We start from the raw sequence: 16024 nt of genomic DNA, 5'->3' as shown, positions 1-16024 counted from the left end.
AGCAGACTCGTTGAGCTGAATGGTCTACTTTGTTCCAATGTATTGTGGTCTTACACGATTGCCTCTTACAAGGTCATGCTGACTATCCTTGATTAAACCACGTCTCTCCTAATAGAGATTTCTTCAGTCCCTCAAAGTCTTTTCCAATTATTTCTCTACAGCTAATGCTAGATTCACTGCTTGTACTCTCTTGGTTTATCCTTACCACACTGACAGGCTTCCAGTCATCTAACACCTTCCTTGCGTCAAGAGAAAATTTTACCATTTAGTGACAGAGCCACTGAAATCTTCTGCCTGCCTCCCACAGTAACATATAATACATCTCATCTGGACCTGGAAATTTATCCACTTTTAAGACCACTAAAAGCATTAAACCTTCCTCTTTCCCAATGCTAATTTGTTCAATTATGTCTCCTCCCTGATTTGCATACTTAAATCATCCTTCTCCAAGGCAAACATAGATGCAAAATACAAATTTAAATCCTCACTTATATCTTCCAGATTAAAACACACGTTGCCTCTTTGGTCCAAATGAGTCCCATTCTTTCTCTTGTTATATTCTTGTTTCTAATATACTTATAGACACATTTGAAATTTTCTTTGTTTTACCCATGAGGGCTTTTTTCATGCCCCTACTTCACTCTCCTGATTTTTTAAAATAAGCTTCTGCCATTTGTATACTACTCTAGCAATTCAGCTGTATTGATCCCTTGGTATCTGCCTTTGACTTCCACTTTTGTTCCTTGTCCAATCCCAAACATTGCTAGATATCCAGGGTTCTCTGAATTTGTTGGTCCCACTTTTTACCTTTAGAAGAGTGAGCCCTTTACGCTTTATTTCTTTATAGAATGATTCCCACTGCTCTGATGTAGATTTTCCTACAAGTTGTCGCTCCTGATCCACTTTGGCTAGATTCTAGTCAAGAGCATTTATTGTTTTATTTTCCTGTTCCATAAACACCTCATATTTTATTGAGTTAAGATCACTATAAGAAAGACTAGACAGTTTGCGTTCTGAAGAAGGGTCATTGAACTTGAAATGTTAGCTCTGTTTCTCTCTCCACAGATTCTGCCTGACCTGCTGAGCTTCTCCAGCAATTATCATTTTTGATTTGACAGGGTTGGGGTGTTTTCCTGAGAGCAGAGAAGGCTAAGAGAGCACTTGGTTGAGGTGTAGAAAATTGTGAGAGGCATTAATAGGAAGAAACGTCATCCCTTAGAAGAGCAATAATAGCCAGGTGCATAAATTTAAGGGGAATGGCTGTAGTGGATTTGAGAGGAAAAAAAATCACATTGAGTGGGATCTATCTAGGCCTCACTGCAGAAAGGGTGGTGGAGATAAGAAGCTGCACATTACTTAAGAAATATTTGGATGAACACTTGAAAGACCATCATGTACAAGGCTAAGGGCCAAATGATAGAAAATAGGATTAGAGTAGTTAGATGCTTGATGACTGGCTCAGACATAATAGGAAAAATGGTCACTTCCCGTGCTGTGAAACTCTATGACAACATGAGTTACACTGAGCTCATGCAGACTGAGCTGTTATTCACACTGTTATCACATAAAAACACCCACACTCAATTCCACTGAGCTCACACACTCACCATCACACTGAGCTGGCATTCATTCACTGTCACACTGAGCTCACTCACACACTATCACACTGAGCTCAGTTTTACACTCACCATCACATTGAGCTTATTCACACTCATTATCACACTGAGCTCACACTCACTGTCTCATTGAGCTCATTCACACTCACTATCACACTGACCTCAATGTCTAACTGAGCTCACTCTCACCATCACACTGAGCTCACTCTCACTATCACACTGAGCTCACTCACACTCACCATCACACTGAAATCACTCACGCTCACTGTCACACTGAGCTCATTCACACTCACTATCACATTGACCTCACACTCACTGTCACAATGAGCTCACGCACACACTGTCACACTGAGCTCACACTTACACTCACCATCACACTGAGCTCATTCACAATCACCATCACACTGAGCTCACTCACACTCACCATCACACTGAAATCACTCACGCTCACTGTCACACTGAGCTCATTCACACTCACTATCACATTGACCTCACACTCACCGTCACAATGAGCTCACGCACACACTGTCACACTGAGCTCACACTTACACTCACCATCACACTGAGCTCATTCACAATCACCATCACACTGAGCTCATTCACACTCACCATCACACTGAGCTCACTCACACTCAATATCACACTGAGCTCATTCACACTCACCATCACACTGAGCTCACTCTCACTCACCATCACACTGAGCTCACTCACACTCACTGTCACACTGAGCTCACTCACACTCACTATCACACTGAGCTGACTCACACTCACTATCACACTGAGCTCATTCACTCTCACCATCACACTGAGCTCATTCACACTCACTGTCACACTGAGCTCACTCATACTCACCATCACACTGAGCTCATTCACACTCACTATCACACTGAGCTCACTCATACTCACCATCACACTGAGCTCATTCACACTCACTATCACACTGAGCTCACTCATACTCACCATCACACTGAGCTCATTCACACTCACCATCACACTGAGCTCACTCATACTCACCATCACACTGAGCTCATTCACACTCACTATCACACTGAGTTCACTCACACTCACTATCACACTGAGCTCACTCACACTCACTATCACACTGAGCTCACTCTGACTCACCATCACACTGAGCTCATTCACACTCAACATCACTTTGAGCTCATTTGCACTCACCATCACACCGAGCTCATTCACACTCACTATCACACTGAGTTCACTCACACTCACTATCACACTGAGCTCACTCACACTCACCATCACACTGAGCTCATTCAGACTCACCATCACACTGAGCTCATTCACACTCACTATCACACTGAGTTCACTCACACTCACTATCACACTGAGCTCACTCACACTCACTATCACACTGAGCTCACTCTGACTCACCATCACACTGAGCTCACTCAAACTCACCATCACACTGAGTTCACTCACACTCGACCTCAATCACACTCACTATCACACTGACCTCACACTCACTATCACACTGAGCTCACTCAAACTCACCATCACACTGAGCTCACTCACACTCGACCTCAATCACACTCACTATCACACTGACCTCACACTCACTATCACACTGAGCTCACTCAAACTCACCATCACACTGAGCTCACTCACACTCGACCTCAATCACACTCACTATCACACTGACCTCATACTCACTATCACACTGAGCTCACACTTACACTCACCATCACTTTGAGCTCCTTTGCGCTCACCATCACACTGAGCTCATTCACACTCACTATCACACTGAGTTCACTCACACTCACCATCACACTGAGCTCATTCACACTCACTATCACACTGAGTTCACTCACACTCACTATCACACTGAGCTCACTCAGACTCACCATCACACTGAGCTCATTCACACTCACCATCACATTGAGCTCATTCACTCTCACCATCACACTGAGCTCACTCTGACTCACCATCACACTGAGCTCATTCACACTCACTATCACACTGAGTTCACTCACACTCACTATTACACTGAGCTCACTCAGACTCACCATCACACTGAGCTCACTCTCACTCACCATCACACTGAGCTCACTCACACTCACTATCACACTGAGCTCACTCTCACTCACCATCACACTGAGCTCACTCAAACTCATCATCACACTGAGCTCACTCTCACTCACCATCACACTGAGCTCACTCACACTCACTATCACACTGAGCTCACTCTCACTCACCATCACACTGAGCTCACTCTCACTATCACACTGAGCTCACTCAAACTCATCATCACACTGAGCTCACTCTCACTCACCATCACACTGAGCTCACTCTCACTCACCATCACACTGAGCTCACTCTCACTCACTATCACGCTGAGCTCACTCTCACTATCACACTGAGCTCACTCTCATTCACCATCACACTGAACTCACTCACACTTACCATCACACTGAGCTCACTCACACTCACTATCACACTGAGCTCACTCTCACTATCACACTGAGCTCACTCTCACTCACCATCACACTGAGCTCACTCTCACTCACCATCACACTGAGCTCACTCTCACCATCACACTGAGCTCACTCTCACTCACCATCACACTGAGCTCACTCTCACTCACTATCACGCTGAGCTCACTCTCACTATCACACTGAGCTCACTCTCATTCACCATCACACTGAACTCACTCACACTTACCATCACACTGAGCTCACTCACACTCACTATCACACTGAGCTCACTCTCACTATCACACTGAGCTCACTCTCACTCACCATCACACTGAGCTCACTCTCACTCACCATCACACTGAGCTCACTCTCACTATCACACTGAGCTCACTCTCACTCACTATCACACTGAGCTCACTCACACTCACTATCACACTGAGCTCACTCTCACTATCACACTGAGCTCACTCTCACTCACCATCACACTGAGCTCACTCTCACTCACCATCACACTGAGCTCACTCACACTCACCATCACATTGAGCCCATTAACTCTCACCATCACACTGAACTCACTCACACTTACCATCACACTGAGCTCACTCACACTCACTATCACACTGAGTTCACTCACACTCACCATCGCACTGAGCTCATTCACAATCAACATCACACTGACCTTATTCACACTCACTATCACACTGACCTCACACTTACTATCACACTGAGCTCACTCACACACTATCACACTGAGCTTACACTTACACTCACCATCACACTGAGTTCACTCATACTCACTATCACAGTGAGCTCACTCACACTCACTATCACACTGAGCTCACTCTCACTCACCATCACACTGAGCTCACTCTCACTATCACACTGAGCTCACTCAAACTCATCATCACACTGAGCTCACTCTCACTCACCATCACACTGAGCTCACTCTCACTCACCATCACACTGAGCTCACTCTCACTCACTATCACACTGACATCACTCTCACTATCACACTGAGCTCACTCTCACTCACCATCACACTGAACTCACTCACACTTACCATCACACTGAGCTCACTCACACTCACTATCACACTGAGCTCACTCTCACTATCACACTGAGCTCACTCTCACTCACCATCACACTGAGCTCACTCTCACTCACCATCACACTGAGCTCACTCTCACTATCACACTGAGCTCACTCTCACTCACCATCACACTGAGCTCACTCACACTTACCATCACATTGAGCCCATTAACTCTCACCATCACACTGAACTCACTCACACTCACCATCACACTGAGCTCACTCACACTCACCATCACATTGAGCCCATTAACTCTCACCATCACACTGAACTCACTCACACTTACCATCACACTGAGCTCACTCACACTCACTATCACACTGAGTTCACTCACACTCACCATCGCACTGAGCTCATTCACAATCAACATCACACTGACCTTATTCACACTCACTATCACACTGACCTCACACTTACTATCACACTGAGCTCACTCACACACTATCACACTGAGCTTACACTTACACTCACCATCACACTGAGTTCACTCATACTCACTATCACAGTGAGCTCACTCACACTCACTATCACACTGAGCTCACTCTCACTCACCATCACACTGAGCTCACTCTCACTATCACACTGAGCTCACTCAAACTCATCATCACACTGAGCTCACTCTCACTCACCATCACACTGAGCTCACTCTCACTCATCATCACACTGAGCTCACTCTCACTCACTATCACACTGAGCTCACTCTCACTATCACACTGAGCTCACTCTCACTCACCATCACACTGAACTCACTCACACTTACCATCACACTGAGCTCACTCACACTCACTATCACACTGAGCTCACTCTCACTATCACACTGAGCTCACTCTCACTCACCATCACACTGAGCTCACTCTCACTCACTATCACACTGAGCTCACTCTCACTATCACACTGAGCTCACTCTCACTCACCATCACACTGAGCTCACTCACACTTACCATCACATTGAGCCCATTAACTCTCACCATCACACTGAACTCACTCACACTCACCATCACACTGAGCTCACTCACACTCACCATCACATTGAGCCCATTAACTCTCACCATCACACTGAACTCACTCACACTTACCATCACACTGAGCTCACTCTCACTCACCATCACACTGAGCTCACTCTCACTCACTATCACGCTGAGCTCACTCTCACTATCACACTGAGCTCACTCTCATTCACCATCACACTGAACTCACTCACACTTATCATCACACTGAGCTCACTCACACTCACTATCACACTGAGCTCACTCTCACTATCACACTGAGCTCACTCTCACTCACCATCACACTGAGCTCACTCTCACTCACTATCACACTGAGCTCACTCTCACTATCACACTGAGCTCACTCTCACTCACCATCACACTGAGCTCACTCACACTCACCATCACATTGAGCCCATTAACTCTCACCATCACACTGAACTCACTCACACTTACCATCACACTGAGCTCACTCACACTCACTATCACACTGAGTTCACTCACACTCACCATCGCACTGAGCTCATTCACAATCAACATCACACTGACCTTATTCACACTCACTATCACACTGACCTCACACTTACTATCACACTGAGCTCACTCACACACTATCACACTGAGCTTACACTTACACTCACCATCACACTGAGTTCACTCATACTCACTATCACAGTGAGCTCACTCACACTCACTATCACACTGAGCTCACTCTCACTCACCATCACACTGAGCTCACTCTCACTCACCATCACACTGAGCTCACTCTCACTCACTATCACACTGAGCTCACTCTCACTATCACACTGAGCTCACTCTCACTCACCATCACACTGAACTCACTCACACTTACCATCACACTGAGCTCACTCACACTCACTATCACACTGAGCTCACTCTCACTATCACACTGAGCTCACTCACACACTATCACACTGAGCTTACACTTACACTCACCATCACACTGAGTTCACTCATACTCACTATCACAGTGAGCTCACTCACTCTCACTATCACACTGAGCTCACTCAAACTCATCATCACACTGAGCTCACTCTCACTCACCATCACACTGAGCTCACTCTCACTCACCATCACACTGAGCTCACTCTCACTCACTATCACACTGAGCTCACTCTCACTATCACACTGAGCTCACTCTCACTCACCATCACACTGAACTCACTCACACTTACCATCACACTGAGCTCACTCACACTCACTATCACACTGAGCTCACTCTCACTATCACACTGAGCTCACTCTCACTCACCATCACACTGAGCTCACTCTCACTCACCATCACACTGAGCTCACTCTCACTGTCACACTGAGCTCACTCTCACTCACCATCACACTGAGCTCACTCACACTTACCATCACATTGAGCCCATTAACTCTCACCATCACACTGAACTCACTCACACTCACCATCACACTGAGCTCACTCACACTCACCATCACATTGAGCCCATTAACTCTCACCATCACACTGAACTCACTCACACTTACCATCACACTGAGCTCACTCACACTCACTATCACACTGAGTTCACTCACACTCACCATCGCACTGAGCTCATTCACAATCAACATCACACTGACCTTATTCACACTCACTATCACACTGACCTCACACTTACTATCACACTGAGCTCACTCACACACTATCACACTGAGCTTACACTTACACTCACCATCACACTGAGTTCACTCATACTCACTATCACAGTGAGCTCACTCACACTCACTATCACACTGAGCTCACTCTCACTCACCATCACACTGAGCTCACTCTCACTATCACACTGAGCTCACTCAAACTCATCATCACACTGAGCTCACTCTCACTCACCATCACACTGAGCTCACTCTCACTCACCATCACACTGAGCTCACTCTCACTCACTATCACACTGAGCTCACTCTCACTATCACACTGAGCTCACTCTCACTCACCATCACACTGAACTCACTCACACTTACCATCACACTGAGCTCACTCACACTCACTATCACACTGAGCTCACTCTCACTATCACACTGAGCTCACTCTCACTCACCATCACACTGAGCTCACTCTCACTCACTATCACACTGAGCTCACTCTCACTATCACACTGAGCTCACTCTCACTCACCATCACACTGAGCTCACTCACACTTACCATCACATTGAGCCCATTAACTCTCACCATCACACTGAACTCACTCACACTCACCATCACACTGAGCTCACTCACACTCACCATCACATTGAGCCCATTAACTCTCACCATCACACTGAACTCACTCACACTTACCATCACACTGAGCTCACTCACACTCACTATCACACTGAGTTCACTCACACTCACCATCGCACTGAGCTCATTCACAATCAACATCACACTGACCTTATTCACACTCACTATCACACTGACCTCACACTTACTATCACACTGAGCTCACTCACACACTATCACACTGAGCTTACACTTACACTCACCATCACACTGAGTTCACTCATACTCACTATCACAGTGAGCTCACTCACACTCACTATCACAGTGAGCTCACTCACACTCACTATCACACTGAGTTCACTCAGTCTCACCATCACGCTGAGCTTACTCACACTCACCATCTCATTGAGCTCATTCACTCACCATCACACTGAGCTCATTCACACTCACCGTCGCACTGAGCTCACTCAGACTCCCTGAGCTCATTCACACTCACTATCACACTGACCTCACACCCACCATCACACTGAGCTCACTCACACACTATCACTCGGAGCTCATACTTACACTCACCATCACATTGAGCTCATTTGCACTTACCATCACACTGACCTCATTCACACTCACTATCACACTGAACAGACTCACACTCGCCATCACTCTGAGCTCACACACTCAATGTCTCACTGAGCACACTCACACTCACTATCACACTAAACTCACACTTACCATCACATACATCTTCACTCACACTCACCTTCACACTGAGCTCACTCAAACTCACTGTCATACAGAGCTCACTCACACTCACTTGCACACTGTGCTCACACTCACCATCACACTAAGCTCATACCCACCAGCACACTGAGCTCACTAAGACTCACTGTCACACTGAGTTCATTATCACACACCATCGGACTGTGCTCACTCACACTCACTGTCCGAATGAGTTAACTTATGCTCACAGCAACACTGATCTCTATCATACTTTCAACTAAATTCACACGCAAATCAGTTACACTCACATTGCTCTCACATACTTGCACTGAGCTCACTTGCAGCTACGCAAAAGTGAGGACTGCAGATGCTGGAAACCAGAGTTTAGATCAGAGTGGTGCTGGAAAAGCACAGCAGGTCAGGCAGCATCCAAGGAGCAGGAAAATCGACGTTTTGGACAAAAGCTTTCGGGCCCATTCCTGATGAAGGGCTTTTGCCCGAAAAGTCGATTTCCCTGCTCCTCGGAGGTGCCTGGCCTGCTGTGCTTTTCCAGCATCACGTTGATCTAAAATCACTTGCAGCTACACTGAGCTCACACTTACACTGTGTTCACACACATCCACATATACACACTGAGCACAGTCAGACTTGCAGTTTCTGAGCTGAAGTATTTTGAATTACACTATTCCCTTCACCAATTGAGACAACATTGCCACCATTATTCACGTGCCCAGTTATTCTTACCTTACATTTGCTGATCACAACGGTTCATATATACTAATGCTTATAGATACTTTGTGTTAATTCAAAAAAGTTTATCATTACATGAGCTTGATGGGCGCTTTCATAATTGGATTCATTTCAATGACACTTATTTGAGTTTAATGCAACCTCATAATGACATTAAAATTATAGTGCAAAATTGGGACTGTCGAATTTGCCTCCACGATTAGCGGTTGCGATAGCGTCTGTGTCAAGATTCAGAACTAGCTTGGCGGGGTGAAAGAGGAATAATTGTTAGCAGGAAGTGGAAACAGTGGAAATGGGTGTAGTGGGGAACAGTACTGGTGCGTGGAGAATGTACGCTGACACAGCCCGGTCAAGCTGAATGGATTGTTTTCCATGTTGTAGTTTCTGTGTTTATATGAATCAGGGCTTGACCAGACACTGATACAAACTGGAACGGAGGTCCCTGGAGCAGACAGCGTGACTCAGCTTGGCTCGGGGGTCAATTCCGCAGATAGTTTGCTCTTTTTGCCCGGTTTACAGACCGTAAGTTTAGTTCTGATCTTAAGCCAAAACTACTTCGCAATAATGGTAAACTTGTTAAGATGCACAATTCACACAGATGTGAAACTGAGATGGTTTCTCGCAGTTATAATCAGCTCATTGACAGGAACAAAGATCTCCCTCACACTCGCACACTGATACAGCTGATAGGTTGAGTGAAACAGATGTAGAGAGGCCAAGAGCCGAACAGTATCTGAGACCTTTACAGGCCATGATCAGCAACAGAGAGCAGGAGTTTTGTTTTATTACTTAGGTCTATAGAAGCCGCGTCAGAAATATAGGTCATCAGACTGGGAAATGATACAACGCAAATATTGCTGGATAATGGCATAGCTAACGTTCAAGGGATGGGGGATATGGGGCTGGGAGGGAACATTGCCCACCTGCAGCGTGGACTCTGGGGCGATAGATGTTTTTTCCCTTAATTCTGAATCTGCTCAAGCGGGCGTTTCGTGTCGAGGGAGAGAACAGGCGACCGCCAACTGTCCCTAGTTTCAGTGCTGTGACAACTGGTGACAGAAGGCAGGGCGCTCTCGATGCTCTGTAGAACATACGTGAATAAGCCGGAGAAAGAGAGAGAGCGCGCTGGAGGGAACTTGTAAATGGTGCTGTTCTGAAAGAAAAAGAATGGGAGTCGCAGGCAGCCAATAACGCACAGAAATCCATTTCTCTCAGGCACATAACCCACAGCGCAAAAGGAGGATCAAGCAGTATTTTCGCAACACGCAGGTACATTACTTGACGGATAGATGCCCAGCTACTAAGTGAGCACTTGTTTCTGGGTAAATGGCTCTGTGCACACGATACGTCAATACAGCATTATCATTCTTTCTGGCAAGAGGCAAGCCTTCCAATGAAGTGATTAATATGCAGTCGGATGAGTGTCAAGAATCAGCGAGATTCCATGCAGGCAGGTACTTAAGCACAAGTTATGGAATTATGGAATAACATAGCATAAACGTGGCCATTCGGCCCACGGTGTTTCTGACAACTCTGAAACAGCCATCCAATTGGTCCCTCTCACCTGCTCTTTTCCCGTAGCCCTGCAAGAGTTCCCTCGGATTAAGACAAGTAAAGGACCCTACTTGGTCCCTTCAACGCATTCTGGTCAGCCCAGAATCAAATACATAGACACACCGTACATCCATTCACACTTTCATCTCATACACACGCTCACACACAGCTACAGGTAAACCTAGGGGAATACATGAAACCAAGGCAGCAGCGAATGAGATATAAGGATTTAGTTTGTAAATAACAGGAGATAGGAGAAGAGGTCGATGCAGTCATTAGAAACTGCACGTTTGACTCTTTTTTATGTCAGATCCACATAGAGTGCCAATACAAAGTGGCCTGGCCTAGCCACAGCACGAAAAGTTCACGAACTGTAAGCCTTCCCATTTTATCCTATATTCCCCAGCCATACACAGAAACAACTAACATGACCTTTGTGCTTTGGCACCAGAGGGGTTAAATAGTTTGATCAAAAGAATTTGAATGAATAGAGATAAAGATATCGGCTGTTCTTTGTAGGAGATCGGTTTGGAGCCTGTGCAGAGACATTACCAGACGGAAACAACTTGTGAAATGAGTGACAAGTCGGGAAAACTTGTGAAGCTAAGAAAAATATTGAAGAGCTCTAAACAGACAGCAAGAGCAAATAAATTGCACATATAGAGAAACATCCAAACATTTAATAGACATGCACGTTATTGACAATCACAAGTGATTGCCAAAAGTATCCAGCATTTCAATAATGCGAAGGACATACATGTGTGACATAATTTGTATCTATCTTTCCGCATTATTATCCAGTAATGCATGTTTCTGTTTACACATCCCAGCACCTATCGAAATGACATATAGCTAATGTGTGCTTTAGACCTGCCTAAATAGGTCCGATTTCAAAACACGACTACACAAAATGGAACTATTAGAGCCCTGAACCCAATGCAGTGGCAGCCTAAGTGCTGAAATGTGCTGTAATGTTTAACACCTCAATTTGTTGATGTATTATGCATTATCTAACGTGCCTCCTGTAGTACAGACTTGGCGATCACTGTACAAGCAGCTCTGAGTTGCTGCCTGATAGCTGAATTTAGCCAGTAACTGGCGTGGACTTGTTCTTCCAGGAACGTAAAGTGAGCATAGACCTAGAATCATTCAATGATTTTTCCCGCAATTTAGGATCAGTGCACTTGCGATTTGTCGTTACATTTTGAACAATTGTCACCACGTAGTTAAATTAATGTAGAGAAAGCATTCACAACACATTACCTGGTCTAGAGACGATAGGCTAAATGTGTACTTATGGAAACATAACGATTGCACATCAAAGAAAACGTTAAATAAATGTCTTAATTGACAATAAACTGCATCCGGTTTGAGAATATCTTACAAAAGTACCTTGCTAATCAGCAAATAATATATTGTGCCAAGTTTGTATTTTGAAGCATTGATTGTATCAATATGTTAAAGCAGAGTCCGCATGTGCACCTCCCTATAGAAACAGGCACATGGAATATCATGTGGGCAATTTCAATACTACTTGGTTATTTTTGAAAATTTAGATGATTTATATTTTAATTTGAAGACCTTCATTTGTGGAAGGCGCATATAATTGTGAGCTACTTCCGTTTAATTTTGTACCTTTGAGATAATTATTACTTAGGAAATTAATAATGGGCAAATATCACATGTTTCCTTTCGTGATTTTACTGCAACGGCCTGTAGCTAATGTGTGTGTGTGTGTGTCTGTGTGTGATTTGCCTACGATTGCTATCAGGAGCTGAAACTACAAACAGCTGATCAAAACAATCAGGAAACTTGGCAATTAATGATGAACAAATGTACTAACCATTATATTGCCCTGCTAAGAATGTCAATGCAATGACGATGATATATCGGTTATGACGGTAAATACGGATCTGACAATAACGTTTCAAGCCACTACTTGGAAATAGTCCAGTATTCGCAAGCTAATCTTCAATGACACACGAGCGAAATGAATTAAACGAAAAACAGCCTGCCTTTGAGGAACAACAGCAGTTACGGAAATATGAATTACGCTGTTGAATCCACAATCTACAAAGACTCTCTTTAATTCCATCTAATCCGCAAAAAGAATGTAAAGTTTAAAAACGTTCTGAAGACATCTCGAGACAGGGCGACAAGTCCATCAAATTTCCTTCCTTTAGACGAAGACAAATTAATTAATCGGTTGTTGCAGCCTTTGCATGTCTAGAACTCACAGTCTTCCTAGAAAGGCCATGATCCCATCTGCGTATGACAACAAATCAAAGTTCAAATGGGCAGCTTATGTGGCAGTTGATCCTGTATCATAGTCTTCCGTGATCCTTCAATTGCTATTTAATAGAATTACAGTTTTAAATCCAAATAGTCTTGAAGAATTTTTTTTATCAGTAAAGAGTGAGCACAACAGAGAAATAAGAACCGAACGCATCGCATAGTTCATTGAAGGGAAACCTACCGATAGCGCTCACCGCTTCCCGAAGTTCAATGCTCGAGTTAATGACCACACGGTTGCCTGTATTAATTAGCGAGGTACAGTCGACGAAACATTGTGACTATTCTAGTAATTTCTCGAAGACATTTCATTGAATAAAGGTACTGTTTGCCATATTTACAGAACAGCTGCAGTGCGGGTGTGCACAGGTGGACATCCCTAGAGTCCTAAAGTATGTATTTTTTAGATGTCCTGTCTTTTCATTCAAAGAATCACATCAAGTAAGAAACTCAATACTTCTCTGGAACATTGGAATACATATCCAAATGTTATATCCAATGAGGAATACATCAGAGCCCTATGAAAAGTGAGTAAGTATAAACAGCTGCAGTGCGCGAGACCAAGATGTGGTTAACGTCTGTAAATTAGGAAGTTACACCTTGTGACTGAACTAAATTCAATATTTCTTATCACATCCAAATAAATAGTTGCATTTTCGTCAAAAAGTGATTTGTCGAAAGTCGTAGAGTCCTGATTTATTTGGAATATTATTGTGACATTAGTACAAAACACTCTTCCCCTATGTTTTAAAGCAATACCTAAGAGCCTAAAGTCGCCGCAATGTAACAAGTACATGACAAAGCGAAATCGACTATTGTGCAATTCAACTTGAGGCAAATTAAAACTCAGACCTTGAATGAGTATTCTATTTTCCACGTCCGAATGTGCCAAACTCTCATTGCAAGCAAAATGTACGGGTTTTGTTTTGTTGAAATTCCGAAGTAGTGGTTCCTCCTTTCCTTTCGAAAGTGGAGCCATGTCACCTATCTTCTTGGTCTCGCTATGGCCATTACCCACCGAAAAACAAACCAATATACGGTCTCACTGTGATAGGTTTTTATTAATTGCTATTTATAAATATGGGGAGGGGGGCACCAAACATAAGGTAAATATTACATTCGGGTATGGAAGAAGACCGAGGTGATGTTGAGAAGTCAGGTTATCAGATTATTTCCTACCTTTCTGATTCTCCGTTCTGCTCGCTGGGCGTCTCTGACCGCATCTTCCAGAAATCAGTCCGGACGCAGCACCGCGCTGCTAAAGAACTGCACGAATACACACGATTATAAAGAAAACTTCTGTTCTGCTAAATCACCAAATTAGAGTAAGATCAGAATACGCCATGTCCATAGTTCAACTAATTTGCTACTTCTGTGCCCGCCCTGAATCTATTTCAAAGGATAAATGTATTAATTGCATTAATCGATGTGTTTCTGAACAGCGAAGTAATATGCATGCATTCATTTGTGTTTATTAATATTAATTAGGCGCACTTGTGTGGCCTGTGCATTTTTGTATGTGACTTGATGTAAACCAGGACTGGAGACTTTGCAAAGTGACCCAGAGTAACACGCGCTCTCGTCTATAGCGTATAGAGCAGTGTCTCCGAAACTTCCCTTTAAAAGCGTATCATATTTAAGGATTTCATGGTCCAAACTGTGTAGTTGGATACAAACAGATAGCAGCTGTATTGCCCTCACTGTGTTTCTTGTGTGATTTGGTGCATTTGGCATATTAGCACCCGAGTGGAATATCAAAGTCAGATACAGCCCATGCCATCTGTTTGACTTGTATCTAACGCCGAAGGCTTGAGCATTGCTGAATAAATGCTCATCGGCTTTAGATTAATTTCATTTAAATCAACAGCTAGGCTTGTCATGGATAATAAACTAATGGAGGTTTGAAGAAGACTCATCGATAATAATCGGTAATGGCGAACTCGAAGTAAGCTGCCTTGGCTTTTTGCTTGTGATAGGCCATATCTTTCCGGGGCAGAAGGATTTAGTGAGTCTGGAAGCTTAAATTCAGATTTTCACAGATTTGCGTCTCAATCCACTACCCAAGAACAAAACAGTGGCAAAATCAGGAGTTTTCATCTATCAAAATGCCAATTTCTTAAAGAAAGCATCCTAAAACTTCTATTGAAAAATAATTTGTGAAAGACATATACTGCCAGAACTGCCATTTTAAAGCTACAAGCCATTGTTTCAAGGAGATTTCACTAATAAGTGCATGTTATCTCTCCTTGCCTGACACGATTTGTTCTGGCAGCTGAGCTCAGTTCACTCTTTGAAAGTAACACGCTGGGAGCGCGCATGCTCGCGGCCTCTCCGCGGAGCCTTCTTGCTTCTTCCTTCCTGCA

This window comes from Chiloscyllium punctatum, chromosome 11, assembly GCF_047496795.1.
Source record: "Chiloscyllium punctatum isolate Juve2018m chromosome 11, sChiPun1.3, whole genome shotgun sequence".
Lineage (NCBI taxonomy): Eukaryota > Metazoa > Chordata > Chondrichthyes > Orectolobiformes > Hemiscylliidae > Chiloscyllium > Chiloscyllium punctatum.
This window is presented reverse-complemented; position numbering follows the sequence as displayed.